Raw genomic sequence first — 14,801 nt, 5'->3', positions numbered from 1 at the left:
TATTATTCAAACTAAAATAATATATATACATATATATAAATTGTGACTCTAATATAAAAACAAAAACTTTTGCATCATTGTAAAATAAGTGATTGCCACAGTTAAAAAATAATAGCAAACTTGTAAAGTTGTAAGAAATATTTACAGCTTCTACCACAAAGATTTAATCCTTCTAATATTTAAAATTATACAGCAAAGGCGGTCCTAAGGGGGAAATACATAGCCATCCAAGCCTCCCTAAAAAAATTTGAAAAATCCAGAATATACCAGCTGTCTCTACACCTTAAAGAATTGGAGAATCAACAACAAATCAAACCAACACCACACATAAGAAGGGAAATCATCAAGATTAGAGCTGAGATCAATGAGGTAGAAACCAGAGACACAGTAGAATGTATCAATGAAACTAGAAGCTGGTTTTTTGAAAGAATCAATAAGATCGATAAACCATTGGCCACACTAATCCAAAAGAGAAGAGAGAAAGCCAAAATTCATAAAATTATGAATGAAAAGGGAGATATCACAACTAACACCAAGGAAGTAGAAACAATCATCAGAAGTTATTATCAACAGTTATAAGCCAATAAGCTTAGCAACCTAGATGAAATGGATGCATTCCTGGAAAACGATAAACTCCCAAAATTGAACCAGGAAGAAATCGACAACCTGAATAGACTGATATCTAATAACGAGATTGAAGAAGTGATCAAAAACCTCCCAAAAAACAAAAGCCCAGGACCTGACGGATTCCCTGGGGAATTCTACCAAACTTTCAAAGAAGAAATAACACCTGTTCTCCTGAAGCTGTTTCAAAAAATTGAAGCGGAAGGAAAACTTCCAGACTTTATCTTACAAACTTAAAACTTCCAAACTTTATCTTACATAAATAAGATGAACACTAAAAACCCAATGGGGGAAATGGGAGAAGAAATACAAGAATATTAGTGAAACAAACTGAGGGTTTGGAGGTGAGGTAGGTGGAGGGTTGGGTAAGCCTGGTGGTGGGTATTATGGAGGGCACATATTGCATGGAGAACTGGATGTGGTGCATAAACAATGAAATTTGGAACACTGAAAAGAAATAAAGTAAAATGGAAAAAAAGAATATTAGTGAAAATAACACATGAACAGTACTTAAAGATATGAAAAGCTACTAAATCTCATTTATAATAAAAAAAAAGAAAATTGAAAGTATACTGAGAAACCCCCAATTCACCTACTAGACTGATACCATTCCAAAATGTATTAACATACAACAGTGGTGAGGACATAAGAAAATATGAACATACTTCTTTTTGAAAGTATAATTATCTAGAAAGGGCCCTTTGTCAATTTCTCTCAAAACTGCAATTTGCCCCACAATTTCACTTCAGGGAATACAGTTGTGGTAGCCAGAATTCTAAGAAGATCCCTAATGACACATGCCCTTGTATAATCACAGCCCCTTTAGTATAGGCTAGACCTGTAACTTGCTTAACCAATAAATATAGTAAAAGTGATGGGCTATTATGCCTGTGATTGTGCCCTGAAGACCCCAAATCAGTTGACTTTAAGCTATCAAAGGTGAGAATATTCTGGGTGGGACTGACCTAATCAGGTAAGCTCTTATTAAATAAAAACAAACAAAACAAAGCAAAGTGAAAAGCAATGCTATAGTGTACAACCAGTTATGTAATAAAAGGGGGGAAAAGGAATATAGATTTCTATTTACTTGTCTAAATATAAAAAAGAAACTTTGAGTGAAGCAAAAAGAGTAGTATTCATTTGCTAGGGCAACTGGAAGATGGGCTCTAATTTGAAAGTAGATAGTCATAGAAGATAAACTTTTTACTGTTATGTATTATTTTAAAAATTTAATAAATAAATTTTATTTTAAAATGTTAAAAAATAAAAGTATGAATGTCATAACCCATAAGCAATTTTTAAAGAATACTACAGTGCAGGAGAGATATGTATTAACAAGGAACATGAAGGCCAAGAAGATCAAGAGCACAGTGTGAGAGAGTGGACAGAGGATTCAAGGTGAGGGTGAGGGTAAACGATGGGCTCATTGTGGTATGGTCTAGTTTTAAGTACTGGAAATGGACAGACCCCTGGGATAATGACACAGTGTCACTTCTGGAGGCAGTCAGGTCTTGGTTGGGTCAGGTATAGGACATGATGAGTCTGGTGATGGGATTGGAGAAACAATGGTCTATAGCAACACTGTCAAGAACCAACTCTGGTTTCTACCCAAATGTGGCCCAATCAGGCAAACTCCTTTTTCATCTCTTCACTCCTAATTTCCTGTAGTGGCATTTCTTTATTTGTTTCCAGGAAGCTTTTCTGCAAGTCGCATGGTGTTTCCATGTCTTTGATGTAGACATTGCCAACATAGGACATAGGACAATATAGGACAATATAGGACAATATATTGCCAACATAGGACAATCTCGCTGATAACATTGGTGAATTCCCGGTATCTGTCCTTGAGGGATCTCATAGCTGCCTCTCTAGGTAGCATTTCTAACCACTCACCCTTTATTGCCAGAGTGTTCCTGACAGTATTTTCAGAAACAAACACAGGCCAATGTAATATATAGAAGATTTTATTGTTTGTTTAGTGAGAAGATTTAGGCCTTTAAGCAGGGAGACTATAGAGACAACTAAAAGTGCTTTGCATTTTAAAAGCATGGCTGTGATTTCAATATTGGATGGACAAAGGTACTGGCATAATAATGGTATCTGCAGATCGGGTGCAAAGAATATGAATGAAAATAATCCCTTTGGCTTATCCAATGTGCGTCTCTAGGATCTGTTTCTATGTCGGGAAGCTATGGCGAACAAGTCTGAAGCTGATGCTTTGGCACTTCATCTGGTACCGTTAGAGGTACCCGTCTCCTCTCCCACCCTCAGGCAAGGGAACCGGGTGTATTTTCACTCTTTCATCATTCACTATAACTCTCCACCCTTTAAGCTGTAACTTGGGAGTCATTATGCACTTTGGGGAACTATTAGTTCTAGCAGGCCACTAGGGAATACGTAGTATGCAGAAGCTTTAATTTACAAAATGGCCTCTAGAAAAAGAAGCCAGGGAATGAAGCTTGGGAAGTGCTTTCGTTTCTGCATTGCAACTTACACAGTATGGGAATTAAACTCAACAACCTCATCATGACATAAGGGCTTCATAAATAGAGAGGATCTTTCTATGTGTAGAACAAGACAACACAGGGACTCTCTTGTTTCCACATAAGCTACTGATATAATAAACACACATTCCCCTGGTTCTCCTAATAGCCGTGGAACAAGAACACTAGCAAGATCCTTTCCTGCTTGATGATTCTCAAGACAGATGAGCTTTACTTTCCTTATTCTCCTATCAGAATAAGTAACCAGTGAAGCTACTTGGTGATTTTTGTGAAAATTTTATTTTGGGGAGAGTAGATAATTGATGTAAAATCACTGAAACGTTGTTGTGGGTATTTCCAGTGTATAGGTAGATAAGCCTTCATTAAGTTAACTGCTGCTGACGAGAGGTCTTTCTTCTAGCTCTTGAGGGACTGCTTGGTTGCTTCCTGGTGTTGGTGATTATACATAAAGCTGATATTAAAAATTACAATGCAGGTATTGGTGGGAAATACATTTTCACATCAGTTGGGGTAAATGCCTAGAAGCACATTAGAGGCAGGAAGTAGAAGAACATTAAATATAGCTTTGTAAGAACTGCTATGCTGTATTTCAAAGCAACTGTGAAACTTTGCATTCCTGAGAGCAATGAAAAGTTCTTGTTACTATTCATCCTTGACAGCATTTGTTATTGTCACTTTTTTTGGATTTTAGCCATTCTAATAGATGTAAGTGATGGTATCTCTTTGCTATTTTAATTTGCAGTTCCTTAAAAACAAATCATGGTGAGCAACCTTTCATATGCTTATTTGCCCTCTATCTTCTTTGATGAGGCATCTGTTCAGCTCTTTTGCCCATATTTTAACTGGGCTTATTTTCTTATTGTTGAGTTTTAGGAGTTCTTTGGACACTGCGGATAGGAGTTCTTTATCAGACCTGTGTTTTGCAAATATTTTCTTCCTTGTGTTTTCATCCTATTAAGTTTTGTTTGTTTGCAGAGAAGTTTTTAATTCTTGTAAAAGCCACATTATTATTTTCTTTCATGGAATGTGCTTTTTGATGTTTTATTTGAAAACAAACCAGATGATCTCCTATTTTCTTCTAGAAGAAGTGTTCTAGTTTGTTATATGGGTTTTGTTTCTTTGTTAACATTTATCTATTATCCATTTGAATTGATTTTTTGTGCAAAGTTTTAGGTCTGTGTCTAGATTCATTGTTCTTGTTGTTTTAATGTGGCTCTCCAGACAGTGCTAGCATTTTCTTCACATTCTGTATACCTTTCACTTGCTTTTCTTGTCATATTTCATTAGCTGAACTTCCAACACAGTGTTGGCTAGGAATGGTGAGAAGGAATATCCTATCTTGTTCTCAGTCTTAGCAGAAATGTGTATATTTTCTTATCATTAAATGTCATGTTGGGTGTAAGTTTTTTGTAGACATAATTTATCACATAGAGAAAGTTTTTCTCTATCACTAGTTTACTAAGTTCTTTTAATTATAAATGGGTGTGAATTTGGTCAACTTAATATCCTGAATCAATTTATATAAGCATACGAACTTAGTGGGTTACATTAATTAATTTTTAATTATTAAGCCAGTCTTGAATACCTGGCAAAAATCCCACTTGGCCATGATACAATTTTTTTCTACATATTTTTGGATAATTTTTGAGAGTTTTGACATCTGTATTCATTAGAGATTTTTGTCTATAGTTTTCCTTTATTGCAATGGCTTTATCTGGTTTGGGTAATAGGGTAATGGTGGCCTCAGAGAATGAGTTACGAAGTATTTCCTGTGTTATATTTTTTGGAATAGATTATAAAGAACTGGAATCATTTCTTCCTTAAATGTGTGGTAGAACTCCCTAGTGATATCTGGGTCTGGCACTTTGCTTTCTCCTTTGAAAGGTTATTAGTTATTGATTCAACTTACTTAATAGATACAGTTTGTATTTCTCCTTTTGTGAGTTTTGGAAGTTTGCATCTTTTAAGGAATTGGTCCATTTCACTTAAATTGTCATATTTGTAAGTATAGAGTTGTTCACAGTATTCCTTATTATCCTTTTTTTTTTTTCCTTGAGAGGGAAAGAGAGAGCACATGCATGAAGTACAAGGGGGAGGGATAAAGGGAGAGGGAGAAAATCCCAAGTAAGCTCTGCACTGAGCCTGAGACAGGGCTCGATCTCAGAACCCTTAGATAATGATCTGAGCCAAAACCAAGAGTTGGACGCTTAACTGACTGAGCCACTAAGGCGCCCCTCCTTATTGTCTATGGAATCAGTATTGATAACTTTTCTTTTATTTCTGATATCACTAAATTGTCTCTTCTCTCTCTTTGCTATTGTAAGCTTGACTAGAATTTTGTCAGTTTTATTGATCTCTTTAAAGAACCAGCTTTTGGTTTCATTGAATTTCTCCTTTGGTTTCCTGTTTTCAATTTCATGAATTTCTGTCAAAATTTTTATTATTTCTTTTTATCTACTGGCTTTAGGCTTATAGTTTCCTATGATAGAGGTTGTAGTATTGGATAGCTCCTTCACTTATCCCCAAATATGCATTTGATGCTATAAAATTCCATCTATGGACTGCTTTTGCTGCAGCCACACATTTTCATAAGTTTATTTTCATTTACTTCAATTTTTAAAAATTTCTCTTGAGGCATCTTCTTTAATCCATGTGTTATTGAGAAGTGTGTTGTTTAATCTAGAAATGTTCAGTAACTTTCCAGCTGTCTTTCTGTTATTGATTTATAGTTCAAGTCCACTGTGGTCTGAGAACATAGCTTGTATGATTTCTATTTTTTAAAATTGTTAAGCTGTGTTAGATGGACCAGAAGTGGTTTATTTTAGTGAGTGTTCTAGGTGACCTTGATAACAATGTATTCAGCTATTATTAGGTGAAATATTCTATAAATATCATTTAGATCAGATTGCTTGATAGTGTTGCTCAAGTTGATAATATCCTTAATAAATTTCTGTGCATTTGATCTATTGATTAGAGGGGTATCAATGTCTCTAAGTATAATCGTAGATTTGTTGTTTTTCCTTATATTTCTTTCAGCCTTTGCCACTCATATACTGATGGCTTTTGTTAGGTGCATACATGTTCAAGATTATTTGGTCTTCTTGGAATTTTGACCCTTTTATAATTGTTTAATGCTCCTCTGTATTTCTGATAGTTAACCTGGTTCTGAGGTCTGCTTTATCTGAAATTAATACAGCTATTCTCTCTTTTGATTAGTGTTAACATAGTATATCTTTCTTCATCCCTTTGATTTTAATCTATCTGTGTTTTTATATTTGAAGTGGAACTTTTAGACACAAATCTAGTTAGGTCTTGCTTTTTATCTATTCTGATGGTTTCTACCTTTTATTTATTTAGACTATACTTTAAGTGGCTTTTGATATGGTTGGATTATTAATTACTATGTTTCTGTTCTCTATTTATTGAATAGGTTCTTCATCTTTTTCTTATCTACCTTTTCTGGTTTTAATTGAAAATTTCCTATGATTCCATTTTATTTCCTCTCTTAGTATATTCATTTTACTTTTTACAAAAAATTAGTAGCATTCATAGAGCTTGAAATATTCACTTACAATTTACCTAAGTCTACTTTCAAATAGTCTATACAACTTCAAGGGTGGTGCAGGTCCCTATAAGTGTACTTCTAACTCCTCTTTACAAACCCTTATTACTTTGCTGTCATTCATTTCCTTTATCTGCATGTGATAATTATCTAATAAGTACATTGCTGCTATAATTACTTTGAAGAAACAGGTTTCTATTGATCAGTTGAGAATTAGAAAAATTTAAAAATTATTCTACTTTTTATTTTTTGATGTTCTTTCATTGATGTAAATCAGAATTTGACTATTTCCTTCTGAAGATTGTAACAATTCTTACAATACAGGTCAGTTGGCCAAAATAACCTTATATTTTACTTGTCTGAAAAAATATTTCTTCTTCCCTTTTGAAAGTTAATATTGTTAAATATAGAATTCTAAGCTAGTGTGGCTTTTTACCCCACCAACACATTAAATATTTCACTCCATTCTTTTCTTGTTTGCATGGTGTCAGATATGAAGTCAGCTATAATTTTTTATTCATTTCTCTCTATAGACAATTCCTCCACTGCTGCTTTTAAGATTTTTACTTTGTCTTTGGTTTTCTGAACTTTGTGTATTATATGGGCAGATATAGATTTTATTATATTTATCTGGCTTGGTGTTCTCTAACCCTCATAGATAGTAGTTTGGGATCTGCTATTATTTTCAGAAAAAATCTCTGATCTTCAAATATTTCTTTCTTCCTGGTATTTCAATTACATTAATGTCACACCTTTTGAAATTGTTCCACAGTTCTTAGATACTGTGTTCTATTTTTTAAATTATATTTTCTTTTTGCATTTTAGTTTGAAAAAGTCTCCTGACACATTTTCAAGCTCACTGATGACTTCCTTGGCTATGCCCACTCTAATGATCACTCTATCAATGGCATTCTTAATTTCTGTTACAGTATTTTGATTTCTAACATTTTCTTTAATTTTTTTAAGTTTTCAGTTATCCATTATCTGCTTGCTCTAATCATCTATTTTTGCATGTTATCTGCTTTATCTAGCACAGCCAGAATCTGTTAATAATTAGTTCAAATTTTCTAACTAATCTGTATTGTATCAAAGTCTGACTCTGATATTCTTTATATCTTCTGACTATGTGTTTTTCTTGCCTTTTAGCATGCTCTGTGATTTCTTTTTGAGAGCTAGACATTATATATCAGGCAAAAGGGTCTTTAGGTAAATAGGTCTTTAGTTTGAAGTTTTATGTTCACTTGGCTAGGGGTTGGACTATGTTATATTTGCTGTAAACTGAGGTACCATAGGATTCAAATTCCTCAAGGGTCCTTATTTTTATCTCTCCTCTCATCCTTGGGATTGTCTAGGAACTTCTTAAAAAGAGTCTGTAACTTACAGTTCCTATAGCTGCAGTCCATTTTTACTACACCGGATCCCCAATAATGTGTTGATTAGGTATGGGAGAGGGAAGGGTTTCTAGAACCTTATTATTAAATCTCAGTGATTTAGTGAAGCTGTGTCCATGGGCTGTGACTTTCACAAAGTATTTCTTATCTTCCTGTCCCCTTAGATAAGACAAGAAGGATAGACAGGATTGGTCAGGGATAAACACCCTTCCCCTAGTGGGATAAGATTCTGTTAAGGTCTTTTCTTTTGGAGAGTAAGTCTCTACTATAGAGAATGCTCTGGGAGTATTTCAGAATTGCTACTTCTACCCTCCCACTTCCAGAGACATGTGGGGATTGGGAATTTTCTTGATTCTTCATGATTAGAACCTGGTGGGCACCTGGAAGTAAAGCCTATGAGATGGGGGTGGGGAATCCATCCAAGACTGCAGGTCTCCAGGAATATTTCCTTTTAACACACAGCCTTTAACATTTTATCAAAATAATTAATAAATGTTTCTACCAATTTACAACTCCAGTGGCTTCTACTTCAGATTTGTTCATCTCAGCTATGGTTTTCTGTATTTGCCTTTTTCTTTAAATTTGGGGGAGTCCATTTGCCCCACAACTTCTGCTTTTTGATTAATGCAAGGAAAGTCATTGATTTTTAAAATTTTTTAGGTTTTTTGTTGTGGTAAAGATGGGAGTAGCACTTTCTAAGCTCTTTACCTATTGGAGAGGAGACTGGGAGAAACAGGCTATCTTGAAAAAAAGAAAGAAAAGGTCTCCTTTTATTTAGTCCGTGCTAATTATCATGATTTTATTCTTCAGTCTCTTCTTTGTACTAACACTGAATTTTATGAAGATATTTATGCACTCATATTTTGACAATTGAAGAGTGGGTCATCCTTAGAAAAAGCAACAGGACCCTGTGGGCTTGTGAGGACATTTGCTCAGAGGAAGTTCATACACAGAATTGCTATCCTTGAAAACCCAGTACATCTGAATTGGAAAGGGCTCCAAATTGGAGAGACCTCAGAAAATGGAATTATGGAGAGAAAATATGCATTATAACAAAAAATTAGCCTTGTATCTTCAATGATTATATTCTCTGAACAAAGACTTAGAACATGCAGTGAATTGCCCAAGTAATAGTGTACTTGTCCATCATTCAAAAGCTCATGTGCCTATAGGGACTAAGGAGGTAAGTAACATCAATATGTTACTCACTCAAGTAGTAACAGGAGTATGGGAAGGGTGGGTGGAACTAACAGACATGCCACATTAACACATTTAAATAAAAGAAAAATCAACCAAAGAAAAAATGCATCTGTGGGCTCTGTGCAGGATCATGACTACTAGTTTTTCATTTGTTATGTATGCAGCTGATTTATTTATTGGGTTTCTACTATGTAGGCTCAATAAAATGAAATACTTCATTAGAAGATAGAAAATTTCATCTTTGACAAAGGGATTATTATGCTTTCAGGAAGGAAAGCAGATTTTTCTGTTTTCTTGTATGCAAAGGAATTTGCTACTGAATTGAATTTCTTATACATGTAAGTGAGAAGATGAAAAGAAATGTCATTCTAAAGTACCTGCTTGGTGTCCGGATCCACTTTAAGAATCTCTATTGTATCTAGGCTCTCTACTCTGATCTTCTGGTCTATGGGTCTGTTTTTGTGCCAGTACAATGCTGTCTTGGTGATCACAGCTTTGTAGTGAAGCTTGAAATCAGGCAACGTGATGCCCCTCAGGTTTTTCTTTTTCAACATTTCCTTAGCAATTTGGGAGTGGGGGGATTCTTCTGGTTCCATACAAATTTTAGGATTGTTTGTTCCAGCTCTTTGAAAAATGCTAGTGGAATTCTGATCAGGATGGCATTGAAAGTATAGATTGCTCTAGGCAATATACACATTTTAACAATGTTTACTCTTCTAAGCCATGAGCACAGAACGCTCTTCCATCTTTTTGTGTCTTCTTCAATTTCTTTCATGAGTGTTCTGTAGTTCCTTGAGTACAGATCCTTACCTCTTTGGTTAGGCTCACTCCCAGGTATCTTATGGTTCTTGGTGCTATAGTAAATGGAATCAATTCTCTAATTGCCTTTCTATATTTTCATTGCTAGTGTATAAGAAAGCAACTGATTTCTGTACATCGATTTTGTATCCTGCCACATTACTGAATTGCCGTATGAGTTCTAGTAGTTTGGGGGTGGAGTCTTTTGGGTTTTCCATATAAAGTATCATGTCATCTGCGAAGAGAGAGAGTTTGACTTCTTCTTTGCCAATTTGAATACCTTTTAATTCTTTTTGTTGTCTGATTGCTGTTGTAAGGACTTCTAGTACTATGTTGAACAACAGTGGTGAGAGAGGACATCCTTGTGGTGTTCCTGATCTCAAAAGGAAGGCTGTCAGCTTTCCCCCACTGAGGATGATATTCATTGTGGGTTTTTCAAAGATAGATTTTATGGAGTTGAGTAATGTTCCCTCTATCCCTATAATTTGAGGGTTTTAATCAGGAATGGATACTGTATCTTGTCAAATGCCTTTTCTGCATCAACTGAGAGGACCATGTCTTTCTTCTCTCTTCTCTTATTGATTTGTTTTATCACACTGATTGATTCACAAATGTTGAACCACCCTTGCATCCCATGGATAAATCCCATTTGGTCATGGTGGATAGTCTTTTTAACATACTGTTGGATCCTATTAGCTGGGATCTTGTTGAGAATCTTGGCATCCATATTTATCAGGGATATTGGCCTAAAATTCCCCTTTTTGGTGGGGTATTTGCCTGTTTTGGGGATCAGGGTAAAATAGTCTGGAACTTTTCCTTCTGTTTCTATTTTTTGGAACAGCTTCAGGAGAATAGGTACTATTTCCTCTCTGAATGTTTGGTAGAATTCTCTAGGGAATCTGTCAGGTCCTGGGCTTTTGTTTTTTGGGAGGTTTTGATCACTGCTTCAATCTCATTACTAGATATTGGTCTATCCAGGTTGTCAATTTCTTCCTGATTCAGTTTTGGAGGTTTATAGGTTTTCAGGAATGCATCCATTTTCATCTAGGTTGCTTAACTTATTGGCATATAACTGTTGATAATAATTTCTGATATTGTTACTATTTACTTGGTGTTAGTCATGATCTCTCCCTTTTCATTCATAATTTTATTAATTTGTGTCCTCTTTCTCTTCTTTTGTCAAATAATCTTTGACAAAGCAGGAATAAATATACCATGGAAAAAAGACAGTCTCTTCAATAAATGGTACTGGGGAAACTAGACTTCTATGTATGGAGGAATGAAACTCAACCATTCTCATACACCATACACAAAGATAAACTCAAATGGATAAAAGACCTCAACATGAGGCAGGAATCTATCAAAATCTTAGAGGAGAGATTAGGCAGTAACCTCTTCGACATCAGTCACAGCAACTTCTTTCAAGACATGTCCCCAAAGGCAAAGGAAACAAAAGCAAAAATGAACTTTTGGGACTTCATCAAGATCAAAAGCTTCTGCACAGCAAAGGAAACAGTCAACAAAACAAAGAGGCAACCCACGGAATGGGAGAAGATATCACAATGACACTACAGACAAAGGGCTTATATCCGAGATCTATAAAGACCTCCTCAAACTCAACACACACAAAACAAATAAACATGTCAAAAAATGGGCAGAAGACATGAAAAGACACTTCTTCAAAGAAGACATACAAATGGCTAACAGACACATGAAAAAATGTTCATCATCTTTAGCAATCAGGGAGATTCAAGTCAAAACTACATTGAGATACCACCCTACACCAGTTAGAATGGCCAAAATCAACAAGACAGTCAACAACAAGTGTTGGAGAGGTTGTGGGAAAGGGGAACCCTCTTACACTGTTGGTGGGAAGCAAGTTGGTGCAGTCACTTTGGAAAACAGTGTGGAGATTCCTCAAGAAATTAAAAATAGAGCTACCCTATAACCCAGCAATTGTACTACTGGGTATTTACACAAAAGATACAGATGTAGTGAAAAAAAGGGGCATCTGTACCCCAATGTTCATAGCACCAATTTCCACAGTCGCCAAACTGTGCAAAGAACCAGATACCCTTCAACAGATGAATAGATAAAGAAGATATGGTCCATATATACACTGGAGTATTATGCCTCCATCAGAAAGGATGAATACCCATCTTTTCTATCAACATGGATGGGACTAGAGGAGATTATGCTAAGTGAAATAAGTCAAGGAGAGAGTCAATTATCATTCGGTTCACTTACTTGAGGAGCACAAGGAATAACACAGAGGACATTGGGAGATGGAGAGGAAAAGTGAGTTGGGGGAAATCAGGGGTGGGGGAGACAAACCATGAGAGACTGTGGACTCTGAGAAAAAACTGAGGGTTTTGGTGGGGGGTTGGGTGAGTCTGGTAGTGGGTATTAAGGAGGGTACGTATTGCATGGAGCACTGGGTAATGTGCATGAGCAATGAATTTTGAAACACACACACACACAAACACACACAAAATAAAATTAAATTAATAAAAAGAATTTCTATTGTAAACTTATTGCCACATTCTTCAGTATCTCCTGGAGGCAGCTCAATGTGATTTCAGGAGTAAGAAAAGAATGTTAGAAAACAATTGAACAATATAATAATTAGAATTAAATTATTCATCATGTTTGACCTGGTAATTCTACTTTTAAATTTATCCTTAGGAGCTAATATAAAATATAAACCAATATCTATGCAAAGATGTTCCTTGCCTATAAAACAAAGGATATGCCAAAACAAAAACAATCTGAATATAAGTAGATAAAACTATGAAATATTAAAATGATCATATAATTTGATGCAAACATTAAAGTTATGTGAACCAACAAACAATAACATAGGAAAATACATAAGTATATTTAAAAATGAGTATGAATTTTGGTACTCTAAAATAAGATGTATAAAAAAAGGAAAAACATACCAAAGTTTAAACACTATTACTCTGGGCTCAGTGGTATCTGAATCCTGCTTATTTTCTATCATATTTCTTATTCTCTTGTCTATATTTTTCAATCATAAACAGAAAGCACTTGCATGATTGGGGGGAAAAAAAAACCCAAATCCTAAACACCAATTCTGGCAGATTTCCTCAAAAGATTTCATAACCCCCAGATATTTCGATGATATTTTGAGATACCATGTTACACCATGTTAGAATGGCCAAAATCAACAGACAGTAAACAACAAGTGTTGGAGAGGATGTGGAGAAAGAGGAACACTCTCACACTGTTTTTGGGAATGCAAGTTGGTGCAGCCACTTTGGAAAACAGTCAGAAGTTTCCTCAAAAAATTAAAAATAGAGCTACCCTATGACCCTGCAATTCCACTACTGGGAATTTACCATAAAGATATAGTTGTAGTGAAAAGAAGGGCCATATGTACCCCAATGTTCATAGCAGCAATGGCCACAATAGCCAAACTGTGGAAAGAGCCAAGACGTCCTTCAACAGATGAATGGATAAAGAAGATGTTGTCCATATATACAATGGAATATTACTTGGGCATCAGAAAGGATGAATACCCAATTTTTGCATCAGCATGGATGCGACTAGAGGAGATTATGCTGAGTGAAATAAGTCAAACAGAGAAACAATTATCATATGGTTTCACTTACTTGTGGAACATAAGGAATAACATGGAGGCCATCAGGAGAAGGAAAGGAAAAGTGAATTGGGGGAAATTGGAGGGGGAGACAAATCATGAGAGACTGTGGACTCTGAGAAACTGAGGATTCAGAGGGGAGAGGGGGTGCAGGGATGGGTGAGCCTGGTGGTGGGTATTATGGAGGGCACGCATTGCATGAAGCACTGGGTGTGGTACATAAACAATGACTCTTGGAACACTGAAAAAATAATAAAATTAAATTTTAAAAAACTTGCTAAAATTAACAAAATTACATCATTAATTAATTGAAATTCCTTTTCACTAAAATGGAAAGCAAAATTCTTATTTCAATGACTGTCACTTGGAGGAAAGCCACAATCTGGAAATTGATTGCAGGAATGAGGGCCAGTATGGGTGCAGAACTTAGCAATGGCAGCTGGGGAGGGACAACTCGAAAACAGGTGTGCTCGAAGCCTGGGCAGCTGGAAGTGGCACTGTAGAGACAGGCCACCTGCCTCTCCAGCTGGATGCTCGGGGTGAAGATTCTATTCCTATCTGTGTTCTCTAGGGGAAAGATCCAGGTTATGTGGACCGTGGTCCAGTCTTTCTGTGGCCACAGAGTGAGTTTGGTGATGTCGGTGATCAGCAGTGATACTGTCGAAAGGACAGCAGAGTGGCAGGCTTCTAGGTGAGATGCCATAAATCCACACTTCAGCAAAGTAAAAATACAGCTGGCAATGGAGAGAAACCTATCAGTTCACTTTCAAGGGGAGAGGACTTGGTGAGGCCAAGGGTGAGATTAAGTAGAACTGATAAAACTCTCGTGTCTAAATCAGGAAAAGAGATGGCACTGGGGAGAGGGACAGGCACCTCAATAATTCTACTGGGGGGGGGGTGGAATTATGCTGTCCTGTGTTCCCTGGACTCCTTAATTTCCCAAGACCCTGAGATAATTTCAGGAAACTCACATGCAGTGTTACTTTTCCCTTTAATCCCAGAGAAGCTTCATACAACACTGATAAACTTCCCAATGGTGAGATCAATCAAATTCTCCTCTATGCCTTGAAATAGGTTTTATTTCAGTGATAATTTTAAGA

This window comes from Mustela putorius, unplaced genomic scaffold (assembly GCF_011764305.1).
Source record: "Mustela putorius furo isolate JIRA1106 unplaced genomic scaffold, ASM1176430v1.1 tig00000281_pilon_pilon_pilon, whole genome shotgun sequence".
Lineage (NCBI taxonomy): Eukaryota > Metazoa > Chordata > Mammalia > Carnivora > Mustelidae > Mustela > Mustela putorius.
Note: the sequence above shows the minus strand (reverse complement) of the source record.